Source organism: Triticum aestivum, chromosome 2B, assembly GCF_018294505.1.
Source record: "Triticum aestivum cultivar Chinese Spring chromosome 2B, IWGSC CS RefSeq v2.1, whole genome shotgun sequence".
Taxonomy (NCBI): domain Eukaryota; kingdom Viridiplantae; phylum Streptophyta; class Magnoliopsida; order Poales; family Poaceae; genus Triticum; species Triticum aestivum.
Window position 1 is genome coordinate 721076269 of NC_057798.1, and position 14815 is coordinate 721091083.

General features: G+C 45.1%; 1 pseudogene; it reads left to right on the forward strand.

Moving 5' to 3' along the window:
- Positions 1 to 86: 86 nt before the first annotated feature.
- LOC123042289 (receptor-like protein 1) lies at positions 87 to 4379 on the forward strand (annotated as a pseudogene).
- The last annotated feature ends 10436 nt before the right edge of the window (positions 4380 to 14815 follow it).

The window sequence follows — 14815 nt, forward strand, 5'->3', positions numbered from 1 at the left end:
GCATCCGGTTTGCGGGAACCGATATGGGACCGCGTTAGATGACCAACTACCTTCAGACAGCTTGGTACAGAACGTATGCTCTCGTGTTGAGGGTTCGTGTTGGAGATGCCCTTATGCAGCAAAGTTTCTTGAAAAGGTCGCATATATACAGCATAGTTGTTTGCGTAGTCGTTGCCACAGATGGCGACTAGGGTCTAGGGGCACTGGAGCGAGTAACCAGTTGCTGCGAGATTTATAGATCCTTGACTAAGTGTGAACCTTCTTGGCCCTGCCGTTACTCAACCGCTGGACGTTTTAATCGGCACTGTTAAAGCAGATCGGGAAAGGATTTGTATAAGATATGTATTATGGACTTGTGCACCAAAGTTTTTTGGAAAGGTAGTCGTTGCCACAGACGGCGACTAGCGCACTGGAGTGAGTCAGCTGTTTCAGTGATATTTTCTGATCCTTGTCTAAGTTTCAACGTTTTTGCCCCTGCCGTCACGCATGTACTCCACTAACATCCCCAGGAGTATTATGTATGTAACTGTCAGCTGGACTAAGAACTGACGACTGGAGTGAGCAAGCTTTTCACTAAGAATATGTATGTATATATGTACGCTCATCACTCCACTAACATCCTTCGTCTCCAAAACTTCTCTGCTGAACCTTAATCAATCATGTGGCGCCCCACACCACCGATGCAGCTGGCAGTGGCTCTGCTCTGCCTCCTGAGCATCTCCGGCGAGCTTTTGATGCCCCTGTGTGAGGGGTGTGTGCAGGCCGATAAGAGAGCGCTTCTGGACATCCACATCCAGCTCTCCACGCTGCCGCACATCGACTGGGACAGGTCGGACTGGGACTGGGGTGACGGACATTGCTGCCAGTGGCTGGGGGTGACCTGCAGCAACTCCCGCCCCGCCCGTGTGACGGGCCTCAATCTTCTTGCATTTGTTCCTTCCCCGTGGCTCCTCAACGCTACTATGTTCCTTTCCTTCCAAGAACTGCAGACCCTCACCCTGAGTTTAAATATAAAGGGATGCATACCTGGTGCAGGTATTCTCTATTCAGATGTATCTAGTAGTATTTATTGTAACTAGTCTTGCAAGCTCTTTTGAAATACCAGTTTTTTTTTTTGGCAAGTTAGACCCAAATTATAGTCAATTTTTTTTTGCAAATCAACTATGTTGCCATGGCTATCCTAGTTTCTTTAGTTCTACCAACTATTTCGTCTTGCCATCTCCTCTGTTGCTTCAACACTTCAGATTATGTCTATTCATCGTTCGCTAAATTGAATTGTTACTCCTTTTGCAGGTTTCAATGTGTGGTCAAAATTACGAAAATTAAGAAGCCTTGATCTATCTGGAAATATCTTGAGTGCCGATAGCATCCGATCCCTAGTTGCAGTTTCATCACTACGGTGCCTGTCCATCAGTTCAAATGACTTGACCTCCCCCGTGGCGATTCAACGTGAGCTTCGTAGTTCTCCACTCTTGATTCCTGAAGACTTCTTTCAAACCCTACTTGTCTTTTTGTGTATGTGTGTGTGTGTGTGTGTGTCAACAGCATCTTGGAGACCAACATTTTACATGCTTTAACTTGCTTTTCTTGTACAGATTTGAGTACAATGAAGCTGGATACTCTTGATCTAAGCGATAATGCATTCAACGGCACCTTACCAACAGGTGACTAAATATTTTTCATACTATTAACTGTATACAGTACCGGGGTGGTCTACATATAGATCCTTCTGTTTCTAAATAAAAAACGACTCTTGAAGTTAGAACTCCACTTACTACTACTTTTTTAACAACTCCTACTTGTATGAACATGACTACTCTCTCCGTACAAAAATATAAAATGTTTTGGATATTTCAATGTGTACTACATACGGACTGAAACGAGTGAACAAACACACTAAAACGTGTCTATATACATTTGATTCAAAAAAAAGTTAGAACATCTTATATTTACGAACGAAGGGAGTACTATTTTATTTTTCTTTCAACAATTATTATAAAAATATAATTAAAGCATGTTCACTACTTCACTTGCAGATATTTGCAACATGGAAAACCTTGAAGAATTATATCTTCTTAGCAGTACGTTATTTGGAGAGCTTCCATCGTGCATAGGGAATCTTACTTCTCTCAGAATTCTTGATCTGTCGAATAATCTATTTACGATAAAGTTTCCCTCTCTTAGCTTTGCCCATTTGACTTCATTGGTGAAACTTTCCCTATCCAATAACAATCTTGAAGGAGTTCTCTTCCTAGGTTCCTTGTCAAACAGTAGCCAATTGACACATCTGGATCTTTCAAGCAGTGGTAACCATTTTCAACTGGAAACTGTGACTTCAACAATTAGCCTGTCAGCTCAGCTGCAGGTTATGGTACTGCCAAACTGTAACCTTAATGGCAATTCTGCCGTTATATTAAGTTTCTTATCGCATCAACATGCATTAGAAGCTGTTGATATCTCTAATAATAACCTAAACGGTCACTTCCCTTCGTGGTTGATAGAGAAAAATGTGAATTTGTCACATCTAAATCTGCAAGGCAACTCCTTTAGTGGAATTCTTCCGCTTCCATTCAAGTACACCACAGTCTGTCCTGGCTGGATGCATCTCATAATAGACTAAGCAAATTACCTACGGGCATCAACATCACATTCCCAAATCTGTACTATGTAAACCTGTCTAGGAATTCCTTCCAGGGCATCTTTCCTTCGGGGCTTCACTATATAGACAGCCTGACATTTTTGGACTTGTCTAACAACAATTTCTTCGATAACATAGTGTCCGCCTTTAATGGAAGCAAGTCCAATATCCGTTCTTTGTTCCTGTCTGGCAACAATTTCTATGGTTCATTCCCTCAAGACATACTATTAGCTTCCACCTACCATCTACTACTCAACGATAACCAAATCACCGGGGAAATCCCTGATAATATATGTCTTGGTCAGCAACTTACTTTGCTTGATGTTAGCAGTAACAAGTTGACTGGCTCTCTCCCTACTTGCATACATGCACTCGAAAATATTGCCATCTTGAATCTAAGAGGCAATTCATTGGGTGGACCGATTCCGCTGGAATTATGCCACCTTAAAAATCTTGTGTTCCTCGATATGTCAAAAAACAGCCTTTCCGGTCCAGTGCAATGCTTACCCAGTTTGCAGTATCTTCACCTGAGTGAAAATCGACTAAATGGAACGTTCCCTTTCCCATTGTCCTGGGGAACTGGTACATACACAATGGATCTACGGCAGAACCAATTCAGTGGAATCCTTCCAGAATTGATGCACAAGTCCTTTCCAAAGCTAAAAATATTGTTGCTCGAAGGAAATATGTTTGAAGGACTGATTCCAAATGATATATGTCACTTAAGGTATTTGCGTCTACTAGATCTGTCTCATAATAAGCTCTCTGGGCAGCTACCTTCATGCTTGAGCCATATGGGGTTAGATGGTGATTTGTATAACTTCCTATACAATGACTCAGATACTTCAGTAGTAATGAATGACACCGATGGCTATGCTGGGAGCGTAGTAGGTAGTTCTCCCGTGCCTGAATTTTTCATAGGACCAGACCAAGAAGAATTCATGACCAAGAGCAGGCAAGACAAATACAAGGGAAACATCCTCAGTTACATGTCTGGACTTGATTTCTCTTCAAACCAGTTGGAAGGATACATTCCTAAAAGTATAGGTGACATGAAATGGTTACGGGCACTGAATTTTTCCAACAATCGCTTTCATGGACCAATACCAGGTTCCTTGTCACATTTAAGTAATCTCGAGACCTTGGATCTGTCGCACAACAACTTGACAGGTCAAATACCACAAGAGTTGGTGGAACTACACTCTCTCGAGGTATTCAGTGTGGCGTACAATAACTTGTCCGGTCCTACGTTGGGTAGAAACGGTCAATTCATCACATTTGATGAGAGCAGCTATGCGGGCAATCCATATCTCTGCGGCCCACCACTGCTGAAGAGTTGCTTTGATGCACCGTTGATTCCTCAGCCTAAAGAAGATGAAGATGATAGTAAACTTGGCAATCTTGCACTATTCAGTTTTTCAGTGTTGTGCTACATGATTGGTTTCTGGACCTCCTTGGTTGTGCTTTATTTCAAGAGAAGCTGGCGATGGTCATGGTTTTCAGCAGTGGACAGGCTTGGTGACATTCTGATGGTTAGGTCAGCTTTATACATGACAAGGTTTAACCGCACCGACTGACCCTTCTTGAGTGTCGTAGACTTCATCGTTTAGTAACTATTATGTGATAGTAATAATATGTGTAATACGGCTTTAGATTTCTGATGCTACTTTGTTGTGTTTGTTTGCTAATATCTGGGTACACAAACTGTAGTGAAGTTATGACTGCTTCTACAAAAGGGAATGACAAGCATTCAACAATTGATTACTGCAAGACCGTTGGTTATATAGCAACCATTAAAATTTGTGTTCTCTATTTCTTTCCTGGTCTTTCTTGTGATAATCTGAAATATGAATCACATCCATTTATGTTTGACACGGTATTACTCCCTCCGTTCCGAATTACTTGTCTCGGATTTGTCTAGATACAGATGTATCTAGACTCATTTTAATGCTAGATACATCCGTATGTAGACAAATCTAAGACAAGTAATTTGGAACGGAGGGAGTACTTAATAGCATATCTATCTGGAGGTGATATGTAATGCAAAAACACCTACAAGATGCAAACATGCAAACCTTCCTAAAATTCATGATCAATAGTTAACCTTTCTGGTTTAGCTATCAATTATGAAATGCGTGATTAAACTCAGCTGAATATGCATAAATATTGAGATTGGAAACCATCCTAAAGAAAGAAATAATAGAAGGTAGGGAAATTAAAGTATTTTTTTCCTGAGTCCTCAACTAATCGTCTGTAGGCACTTAGATATAAAACATCCTCCGGGTGCAATCTTCTCCCTGAATAATAGAGCATGTATAGACTGTTAGAAATAAGCACATGGAGAAGAAAAATACATCTGGGAAATGATTATTGCTTGGTAAATACTACTCCCTCTGTAAAGAAATGTAAGACATTTTAGGTACTAATTTAGTAACCTAAAATGGGCCGTGAATTTTTGGGACATGGTGGCACGCGAGGATGGTATCTGAGCTGTCCATCTGTGCTATGAGATTAGCACTTAATATAACAAATTAATGAATACAAAAGTCATACGGTGAATTAATTTGCAGAATACACGTCTGTGATACGCGAAGTATCGTGGGTTGAGCGACCTTATCTTAAATGGGTTGGTGGGCTATACATCTATTTTAATGGTGTTGTGTTAATGCGACTCAGGCCATTTAAACAATGGTTGACGTTTAAACGTGTGTCTCGAACCTGTACACCTTGAATGACAATTAACAAGTGTGGGCTTGCCGTTGTTGTTGTGTTTTGTTTTTCCAAGTTCATTTTTGTGTCAGTATAACTGAGGTGTACTGGTGTATCAATTCATCAGAGCCATGTGTTCATATTAATGCTGCATTATTACTACTCACTCTACCGTTTCTTGCTGTCCATATGGCATGCACTCACTCTAGGCTATCATTTTGCTATCCATATAGCATGCACTCTGCTATTTCTTGCCGTTGACAATGTTGGGACAGAATACTATATATGGGGCCTCGTTCACTTAATGGTGTCATTTGGATTCCGCCAGTCATTGATTATGCATGTTAAAAATGTATTAGTGCTCGATTCCGCCAGTCATTGATTGTGCATGTTAAAAATGTATTAGTGCTCCTTCCCAAGTGTGGTTGTGTGGACGACAATATATGGATTAGAGTGCTCACATGTTCTGCTTACAATTTTTGGAAGAAATATTTTCCCCCCTATGCATAAACAGTAACTCACACGACACTGGCATCAAATATGTATAAGAATATTTAAAATTAAATTAAAGGGAAATATTACATTTTGTCGAATCAAGAATGGTAAACTACTATGTCGCCCTAGATACATCTGCACGTTTGACTCCACAGCATGAACCTCAACTTGTGATGACTAGTGGCAGTAGAGCGACCTCATCGCCACGGGCGTCATTGGATGAGCTAAAGAACTGCTCTAGGACATTAGTGAACACATGAATGATACTAGACATGAACATAAAATACAAGTGACGGAGAAGCTGGTGCTATGATGGAGAGAGAGAGAGAGAGAGAGAGAGAGAGAGAGAGAGAGAGAGGACAAGGAATATCGACTGCAATATAGCTATGACTCTACATCTCCATTTTTTTCAAGAGGAGCTCTATATATATCTTCATGGATGAGTTCTAGCTAGCTATGCACGTGAACAGTGTGCATGAACTAGAGAAGTAGGATGAACAACGCGCATGAACTAGAGAAGGATAAGTGAGAGAGGAGCTGCTGGATGGAAAAAGGATTGGGAGAAAATGCAGGTGGTGGTTCAGTTATTGTCTCTTAACTGTAACGTGAAGAGAGATGCAGGTGGTACATGTTGCCAATTAACTCTCCTAAACAATAATGTTGGATCGGTGCACTTATTGTGTGATGGGGCATACACACTTATTGATTGTGGAATACATGAACTATATGACACTTGTACGGTGCCAAGAAATCCATATACGGGGCTCATTGTATACAAACTGCAGGAATCACGTGGCAACCGACGGGGGCACTATTAGGAAAATGCCTACTAATGGCGCACCTAATTTGGCCATTAATGGCGCATTAGTGGTGCGCCATTAGTATATTTTACTAATGGCGCACCACTGGTGCGCCATTAGTATCTGGTATACTAATGGCGGACCATGGATGCGCCATTAGTATATACAACAATGCGCCATTAGTATGCCTCCCAGGGGGCCATGTATACCGAGGTGCTTTGGCATACTAATGGCGCACAACAACAAGATGCGCCATTAGTAACTTCGGCATACTAACGGCGCACTGTTTAATGATGCGCCATCAGTATCCTTTGGCATACTAATGGCGCACTGTGATGTGATGCGCCATTAGTATGAATATTAGGTTTTTTTATTTTTTTATTTTCTGTTTTTTGCACACGTTACAAAATGTATAATTGGACAAAATATAGACAACACACATCAACAACAGATTCATCGAATACAACAGAAGATTAGTCTCTGAATACAATTCATCATATTAGTCTCTGAATACAATTCATCATATTAGTCTCCGAATTGAAAAGACCGAACAAAGAAAGAACATTATATTACAAGTCTCGAGACCGCGAGTAGCGAGTTTGTCTTCACATTACAAGTCGATATCGATCATCTAAACTACCATCACATAGAAGAGAGCTGCGGTCATCACGATGAGCATCATCACGATGAAACTCGTCTTCATCCGGTTCCTCCAACGCTCCCTCCCCTCTCCCGCTAGATAGTGGGCGTATCTAGATTCGGCCTCGGCCCTAGTGGTGTACCCTTTGTAGCTGTTACCGCTCAATCGGTGAACCTGTCTCCGACACTCCTCCCAGTCGTCGTAGACTCCGGGAACCTTACCCTTGTACACGACATACGACGGCATCGCTATGCACTAGCCAAACGAAACGTTAGTACCAATTCACAGACAATACATAAGCAATATATAAGTATGCAACAGAACGACCGAAAGAGAAAAGCAAGACATTAATAGCATCGATTACATCTAAGTTGAACGACTCTCGAAACAAAAGAGACATAGTACAAGTTCATTAAAGTTTAATTACAACATGAGCCAATCGATGTTTCAGAACTAGACACAGCATCACTGCTTTCGACTCGACTCAAGGGACCGGAGCGTGGATGAAGCCGTCGTCTATCGTGGGAGTCATGAAAGAACGGGTGTTGTCAGCCTGCATTTGTAGCATTGTGTCGATGTCACTGTTGGACGGTTGATTTCTGAGGTAGAACTGCCCCGAGGTACGAAGGACATCTTGATGGATGATTTCCGCAAACTCCGACTGGATGCGAAAGAATTCTTGTCTGATGTCCGCGTCCTGGATCGCCGACACGCTCGCGGCCCAATCTTTGAGTTTACTCGGTAGCAAAAGTTGATGATGGTCCCGTACGATCGCCCGCATGTGATGGATGGCGTAGTAGGCACCCTTCTGACCGCCAGGCGGCTGCTTGACGCAACAGAACGTCGTATTATGGGAGAACACGTGCTTGCCGTACTTATGAATAGGCCTGGTGAAGATGCCTCCAGATTTGGCGTAGCCGGGGAGAACATCATCAAGAACCTTCTTGACATTTGTGTAGTGTACGTTCGACTGACGGTCCGGGTCGAAATACGTGGCCATGGAATATTTGGGGCTTAGGAGGATGAGCGTGCAATGTGTGTCACTGCAGAAAACACGGAATGTTAAAAGAAAAACGATCGAAATCTAAGAATTCATATGTTACGGGCCGGTTGAAGGGAGGACTTACTCGGGAAAGTAAGGCACGAGGAAGTTATCCTTATCTTGGTTTGCCAGAATGACGCCTTTGAGGTAAGAACTCGCGACTTGCCGGTCCCCAGCGCTGCCCAAGATCTTGGCATGCATGTAGAAGGGGTCGACTATCACGATGTCCGGGGTCTTGTCGCGAATGATCCGCATCTCCATACTCAGCGAAAATAGCCGAACGAAGGTGTAGTGCAGCAGATGAAGGTTCAACATAGCGTGGATGTCATCAAACCGCAGGACGATCGTACGCCCGATGGAGTTATCCACAAAGCCCTTGCCCTCTGGCACCTTGGCCGTGAAAACCGGGTATGCCACATCCTTCTCTCTGAGACGCCGCTTCTCCAAAGAAAGAACACTGTCATGCAGACTCCGCATAGCATCAGTTGCAGCATTGAGCATATTTGTCGGTAGCATCGCCCTACCCGCCACATGCACCCTCCTCGAGATATCCTTAGGTGAAGGTGGCCCGTCCTGAGCACGGATCGTGCTCGGTGCCGGCTGGCTCGCACCCTTGTTAGTCATTCTTTTGCGTGCCTTCTTCTTCTCCTGTAATGGGACTGAGTTCTGCTCACAGACCGCCTTCTTGAGTGTGTTGGGGCTGATAATATTTCGCACCTCGCCTATCTGAGGCTCGGTGAAGTCGGCAGCTGGAGGCGTCTCCTGAGAGCTGAACGGCAGACGACGCCTGTTGCAACTTGGCTTCTCCGCGGTACCAGCTAGATCGCACACATCTTTTGTTGGGTTGGGTTCTTGAGAAGGAGGCCCCATGAAGTCGCCATCGTACCCATGTTCGGCAAAGTACTGATCGACGTTGCCAAATGTATCGTCGTCGTCGTCATTCTGATCCTGTGCCATATGCATGTTTGGATCCAGTGGCATAGGGATGTCCGGCACCGTTGCGGCCGTCTTGCCATGGGGCCGACTTGGCGCCGACACGACTGGCGGTGTTGTCTTTGGGGTGGTGTCCCCCGCCCCCAAACGAATCTGGCTCTTCGGCCAAAGCAGGGGCCAGCTCAGGCAGGCGCTGAGGGTCATCACGTCATCATCGTCGGCCCCGACTGGTCGAATCGGAGGTAACAACTCGTCGCAGCCTGGCAGCACCCGAACCAGTTCAACCCTAAACAAGTTGGGTGGCATCTGGGTACCGTGGAACAAGGGGTTGCCCGGTTGAACGATTTTGCCCTTGGCAACATCGACCAACTCATTGTTCACGAAGTGCAGGAGAGTGCACAGAACGTCGGTGGCGCCCTGCGAAAACATGTAGGGCGTCAGGGATGCCCGGTCAAAACCAAGGAGATGAAGTCCTCGGTCGAGAGAGGCTTAATTAGTTACCGTGATGATGGCGTCGAGCTCGGCTAATGTCGAGGCACCGCCAACGGCGGGCGTGCAGTTGACGGAGGGGCCGCTTGCTGCAGAGGTGCCGGCCGGCGTACACCCGGGTGCATTAAGCTCCCATGCCGGCGTCGGAGACACCAATGCCGCCTCCGCCGGAGACACCAATGGCCCCGCCATCGCATTCTGCGAGTTGCTGGCCATGAAGCTAGGAATCGGGGGCGGCCCCTGTTGGCCGCCCGCAATCCACGCACTCAACCCCTGGATCAAGGTAGGCATAATGGCGGTGATCGTCGCTCCGAGTTGTTGTTGCACTTGCTCTTGGACAATCTCCGGAATCCGCGCCACCTGTGCCTTGAGTTCTTGAACCTCGCGCGCCTGGCTTTCCGAGCTGGTCTTTTTCTCCTTTCGCACACCAGCGGTATAGTATGACCCCCATTTTGTGGACAAGCCTTTGCCGGCCACACGACCAGCTGACGTCGACTTACTGAGCTTATCCTTGTTCTTCATTACATTCAACGCCCTATTTAAAGTGGTGTCCCAAGGGTTGCTCTTAGTCGACCCCGCGCTACTGCTTTCAGTCGCCTGCGGAAGGAATGTGAACCATTTAGAAATTTGGCTTCATTAATTAGAATGCAACCATATGGAGCTAATTACGCGGGGGTGTATTCCTTACCAGAACAAGCTCAAGCGCCCTGGTCTTCGGATCCGTGGTAAGCTCCTTTGTTATCGGGTCCTCCTTGTACCGGGCCCTGACATAGTTCCTGGTCTACTTGTTACCGCTGTATTTCTTGAAGCGGGGCGGTAGGCCTTACTCGGCACGCTCCGCGTCCTCCTTGTCCCATATAGGCTCCGCCACTCTGTAACCGCTGGGACCGAGTTTGTGTTCCCCTAAGTTCAACTCCCGCATTTCTTTCCCCCACTGACTTGATTCGGAGTTTGCGGTGCTCGAGCAATTGATCTTGAAGTCGTTGTAGTCATCTTCGGTGATCGAAGGATTTTTCTCCTTGATCTTCTCATAACTCTCACCTTTCTCGACCATTCTCTTCACATTGCTTTTCCATGTAGACAGGGCCTTGCTCATCTTCGTGAGGGCAGCATTGTTCACTTTATTCCCTTTGAGGCTTCTGTTTTCAAATTCAGCGGGGAACTTGTATCGTTCGTGCAGCTTCGTGAAGAGGAGGTTGCGCAAATTCCCTCGGTCAGGATGCCTCAAGTTCTCGGTGTTGATCGAGACGGTGCTCCGGAGAATGCACCCGAGCTGAAGCGAGTACCCCTTGACTATTCGTTCGGGCGCCGTTGGATTCCCGTCGGAGTCCACTTCAGTAACTTCCTCCTTGAGGGTGCGGAGCACGGTCGGGCGCCAGTCCTTCCGTTGCCTCTTCGGTTGGCTGCCATCTATGCGTGCGCCGCCATCATCAGTGGTGGCATCCTCGGCGGCACCATCAGTGGTGGCATTAGTGGGGTCATCCTCGGCGGTACCATCAGTGGTCTCAGGATCGGTGGGGAAGGCGGTGTCCTCATACAAGTGAGGTTGTTCCTCCATCTCCTGGGACAGCTTCTAGAATGCCTTGCCGCCCGAACCCCCGGCCTCATCGTTGTTGGCCATGTTTCTCTCTAAATAGGAACAAAGTTGGTTATTGTCAAGGAACAAGATCATGGTCTCATCATTTAGGGTTTGTCGACACCGAGGCATCCTAAAAGCTAAGCTTTTATCATTGAGGGTTTTTCAACGCCGAGGCACCCTAAAAGCCTAAGCTTTCATTATTAGTCACAAGTACCCCGGCCCATGCATTAGTCACAAGTACCCCATATGTCCTATTTTTAACAAAGTCATGCTAAAATTCACGGAAAATTTCAGCATGACCTTTGCTGAAAATAGGACATATGGAGTACCCGAATTTGCTGGAACGGAAGTTAATCGACATTCCAGCAAACTCAAGGGCCTCTCGGGTGGACAAGGCAAAAAAGGCCTTCATCACAACATGGAAAATACATTGGCATGTGAAGAGGTGAAACAATATATGCATCTCCAAGCAGTATCATTCAACATTTTGGACAAACCACTACAAGCAATACTGGATCAGAATAACTTTGCTTTGTATTAGAGTTCTGCTTGCTTTTATTGTTTTAGTTCAAATCTGAATTAAAACCAAGACAAGTATTTTGGAATGGAGGGTGTAGTAACTTAGCAAGTACTACCTCTGTTTTTAAATGTAAGACGTTTTGACAGTTTAGTTGAACTGTGAAAACATCTCATATTTAGGAACAGAGGGTGTGCCAATTAAAGGAAGGTCATTCGTGTTCTGAGCAGACACAAGACAATGCATAGTTGTGCTAGTAGTAAAACACATAATCTTGCAAAACCAAAATACTTTCTTATTAACTGCAAGTGGGGAACACCAGGAGCAGAATTAATTGGCGGCTGCTCATGTCTAACAGCCCTGCGGCAGCTGAGCCTGAAGACAGACAAGTCTCACCAGATGAAATAAACGGGTTTCTAATAAGTGTGTAAAGAGTGATGATTCTTCTAGAGACATAGTAGCAGTTTCTAACATATTACACTGACAACTGAACTGTCACAAGTAAGAGACCTCATTAGGCTAAAAGCCAAAGCCCACAAGTACTTGTGAACTGAATCTTGCAAGTCCAAACCCATTGCTTGAATCCAGAGAAATAAAAGTAGAATGCTCACAGGAAGAATAAACTCACACTAACACATAATTATTACCGATAGGCTAACACCACACATCTTCAAATAATTCCAATATAATGAGTTTGAGTAGAGAAAATGTCATTTCTATTACAACCAAATCCATTTACAGTACAAGTCTAAGAAAAGCTACAACACATCTTCTAACCATGAGAAGTAACCAACAAGCGGGGAGACAAGTACACTAAAAGAAGACATGTCAGAAAACAGCTCAAAATCCCCACAGCCCAACGCAATAAAACTAACATCGCCATCTATGTTACAGCGAAAAAGTGAACTGTGTAGCAGTACCAGTAAACAGCTCATAACTCCCCCATCGACATACTCTAGGACTGCTGTGTATAACTTTGCTCAGTATCAATCGATCTACTCCAGGGTCTAAGCCTTCGCTAATTTTTTTGTACGTGTACACGCACCATCCGATAGGACTGAACCTCTAGTACTATCTACTGTACAGGCTGCTTCTTGTTGCACTAGAACAATAGCCAATGATTGAAGACATCAGCGACAGAGTAGTTTCCTAGGTGGTAATCTTAATTTTGTGGCTGCGGAAGAGATGGGTGAGGAGGACCGGAAGAAGATGGACTCGAGCAAGTGTTTCTCAGTTTACAAAAAAGAGGTTGAGACCTCTTTTTTAGATACAGCAAAAAAACCATGGTTTTAGATATACCACGGTTTGTAAAACTAAAGTATTTGTCAAAACCAAACACGTCAAAGTATTTAAAACTGGGATTTTTTCAAAAACCATGGTATTCTTTTAAAACTCCAAAAATACTAAGTAGCCAAACGCAGCCTAAGTAATCATCATATTTTTTTAATCATCAGAGGCCATAGTAAGACGATGTACTCAGTCCCAAGTACAAAATTTAAATTGAATTAGCCTACATAGCTTTTGGAGCGTGCAAGAGGTAGTACACAAGGGATTAACTACTGAACACCAAGTGCTCTAATCAAAGTTGCGATTAAGAACACATCCCAAATCAACAGCAACAAAAACAACATTAAAATAACTTGACGGTGCTAATCGAGAACAAAGAGTTGCAATATAGCTATGTGAATAAACAATGTAGATGGGACTAGAAGAATTACATAAACATATAATAACATAGCACATAACACTGGTTAGTAAAATGTATATACTTCAGTCTGTCCAGAAATCAACTAAATACTTAATTTACCCTAATTATAACATGAGAGATGGATGGTTAGCACTGTGAAATCTCCAATCTCAAACGAACTGACATGATCTTGTTTAGTTCATCGTTGAGCCAGCAAGATTTAATGGGCAATCACATTCACGGGGAAACCAGAAATAACATATGAAGTGGAAAAGAAAAAAGGGATCTATTTTCACGCTTACCTGCAGGGGCTGGATTTGGGGGCGAAGCAAGACAAAGGGAAGGAGAACTTCTTGATTTAGAGGGCTAGGTGGCTCCTTGGTTGCAGACAGCGTCACCCTGCGTTGGATCGAAGCTTCAGGTGGCACTACCGGTAGTCAGAGAAGCAGAGGAGTGACCATATCGGCCTGAATCTTACCTACAGCGCCCTGGATCTTGAGGAAGTACGGCGGGGTTGTTCGGCGACGGTCGACTCCACGCTGGCGGTTGGCGACGCGGCTCCTCGGCGGCGGTCGACTCGACTCCTTGGCTGCGGGCGGTGGAGGGGCTCCTTTGCTGCGGATGATGAGGTCGCTGAAGGCGCTGGCGGCGCCGGCGCCGGTGAGCCCCAGCAGCGAGAGCGCGGCCGCGCGACGGGCCCACGCTGCGGCGCCCTCGTCCGACGGCGGAGGCGGAGGAGGTGGAGGCGGAGCGGCCTTGGGCTTGGGCTGGGCGGAGAGGCACCGGAGAAGGAGCGGGGCGGGTGTCGAGGCGTCGAGGCGGCGTCGGGGCGGCGGGGCAGCGGCGTCGGGAGAGGAGAGGGGAAGGGGATCGAGGGCGAGGGCGAGGGAGAGAGAGGGGATAGGTTTGGGCCGAGGAGGAAGTATGGATGGGGGCGGCACAATACTAATGGCGCACCACACCTCGGTGCGCCATAAGTACATCCATACTAATGGCGCACCTCGCCCTGGTGCGCCATTAGTATTTTTTTTTGATTTCTGCTCGAGCCAACAGGTTATCTTCCACCTAACCTGATCCACATCAAGCTCCCTCTACTAGCTCGACTGGTCAGCAGCCAGTTCTCACACTAGGAGGTCCTGGGTTCGATTCCCAGGCTCCATAATTTTTTTATGCATTTAAAATGTTGTTTGATACTTATTTGTGTTTAAATATGTTCAAACTTGTTTAAATCATAACAGTAATATTTTTTTATAAGACAGTAATAATTTTTTAAAAAATATCATCAA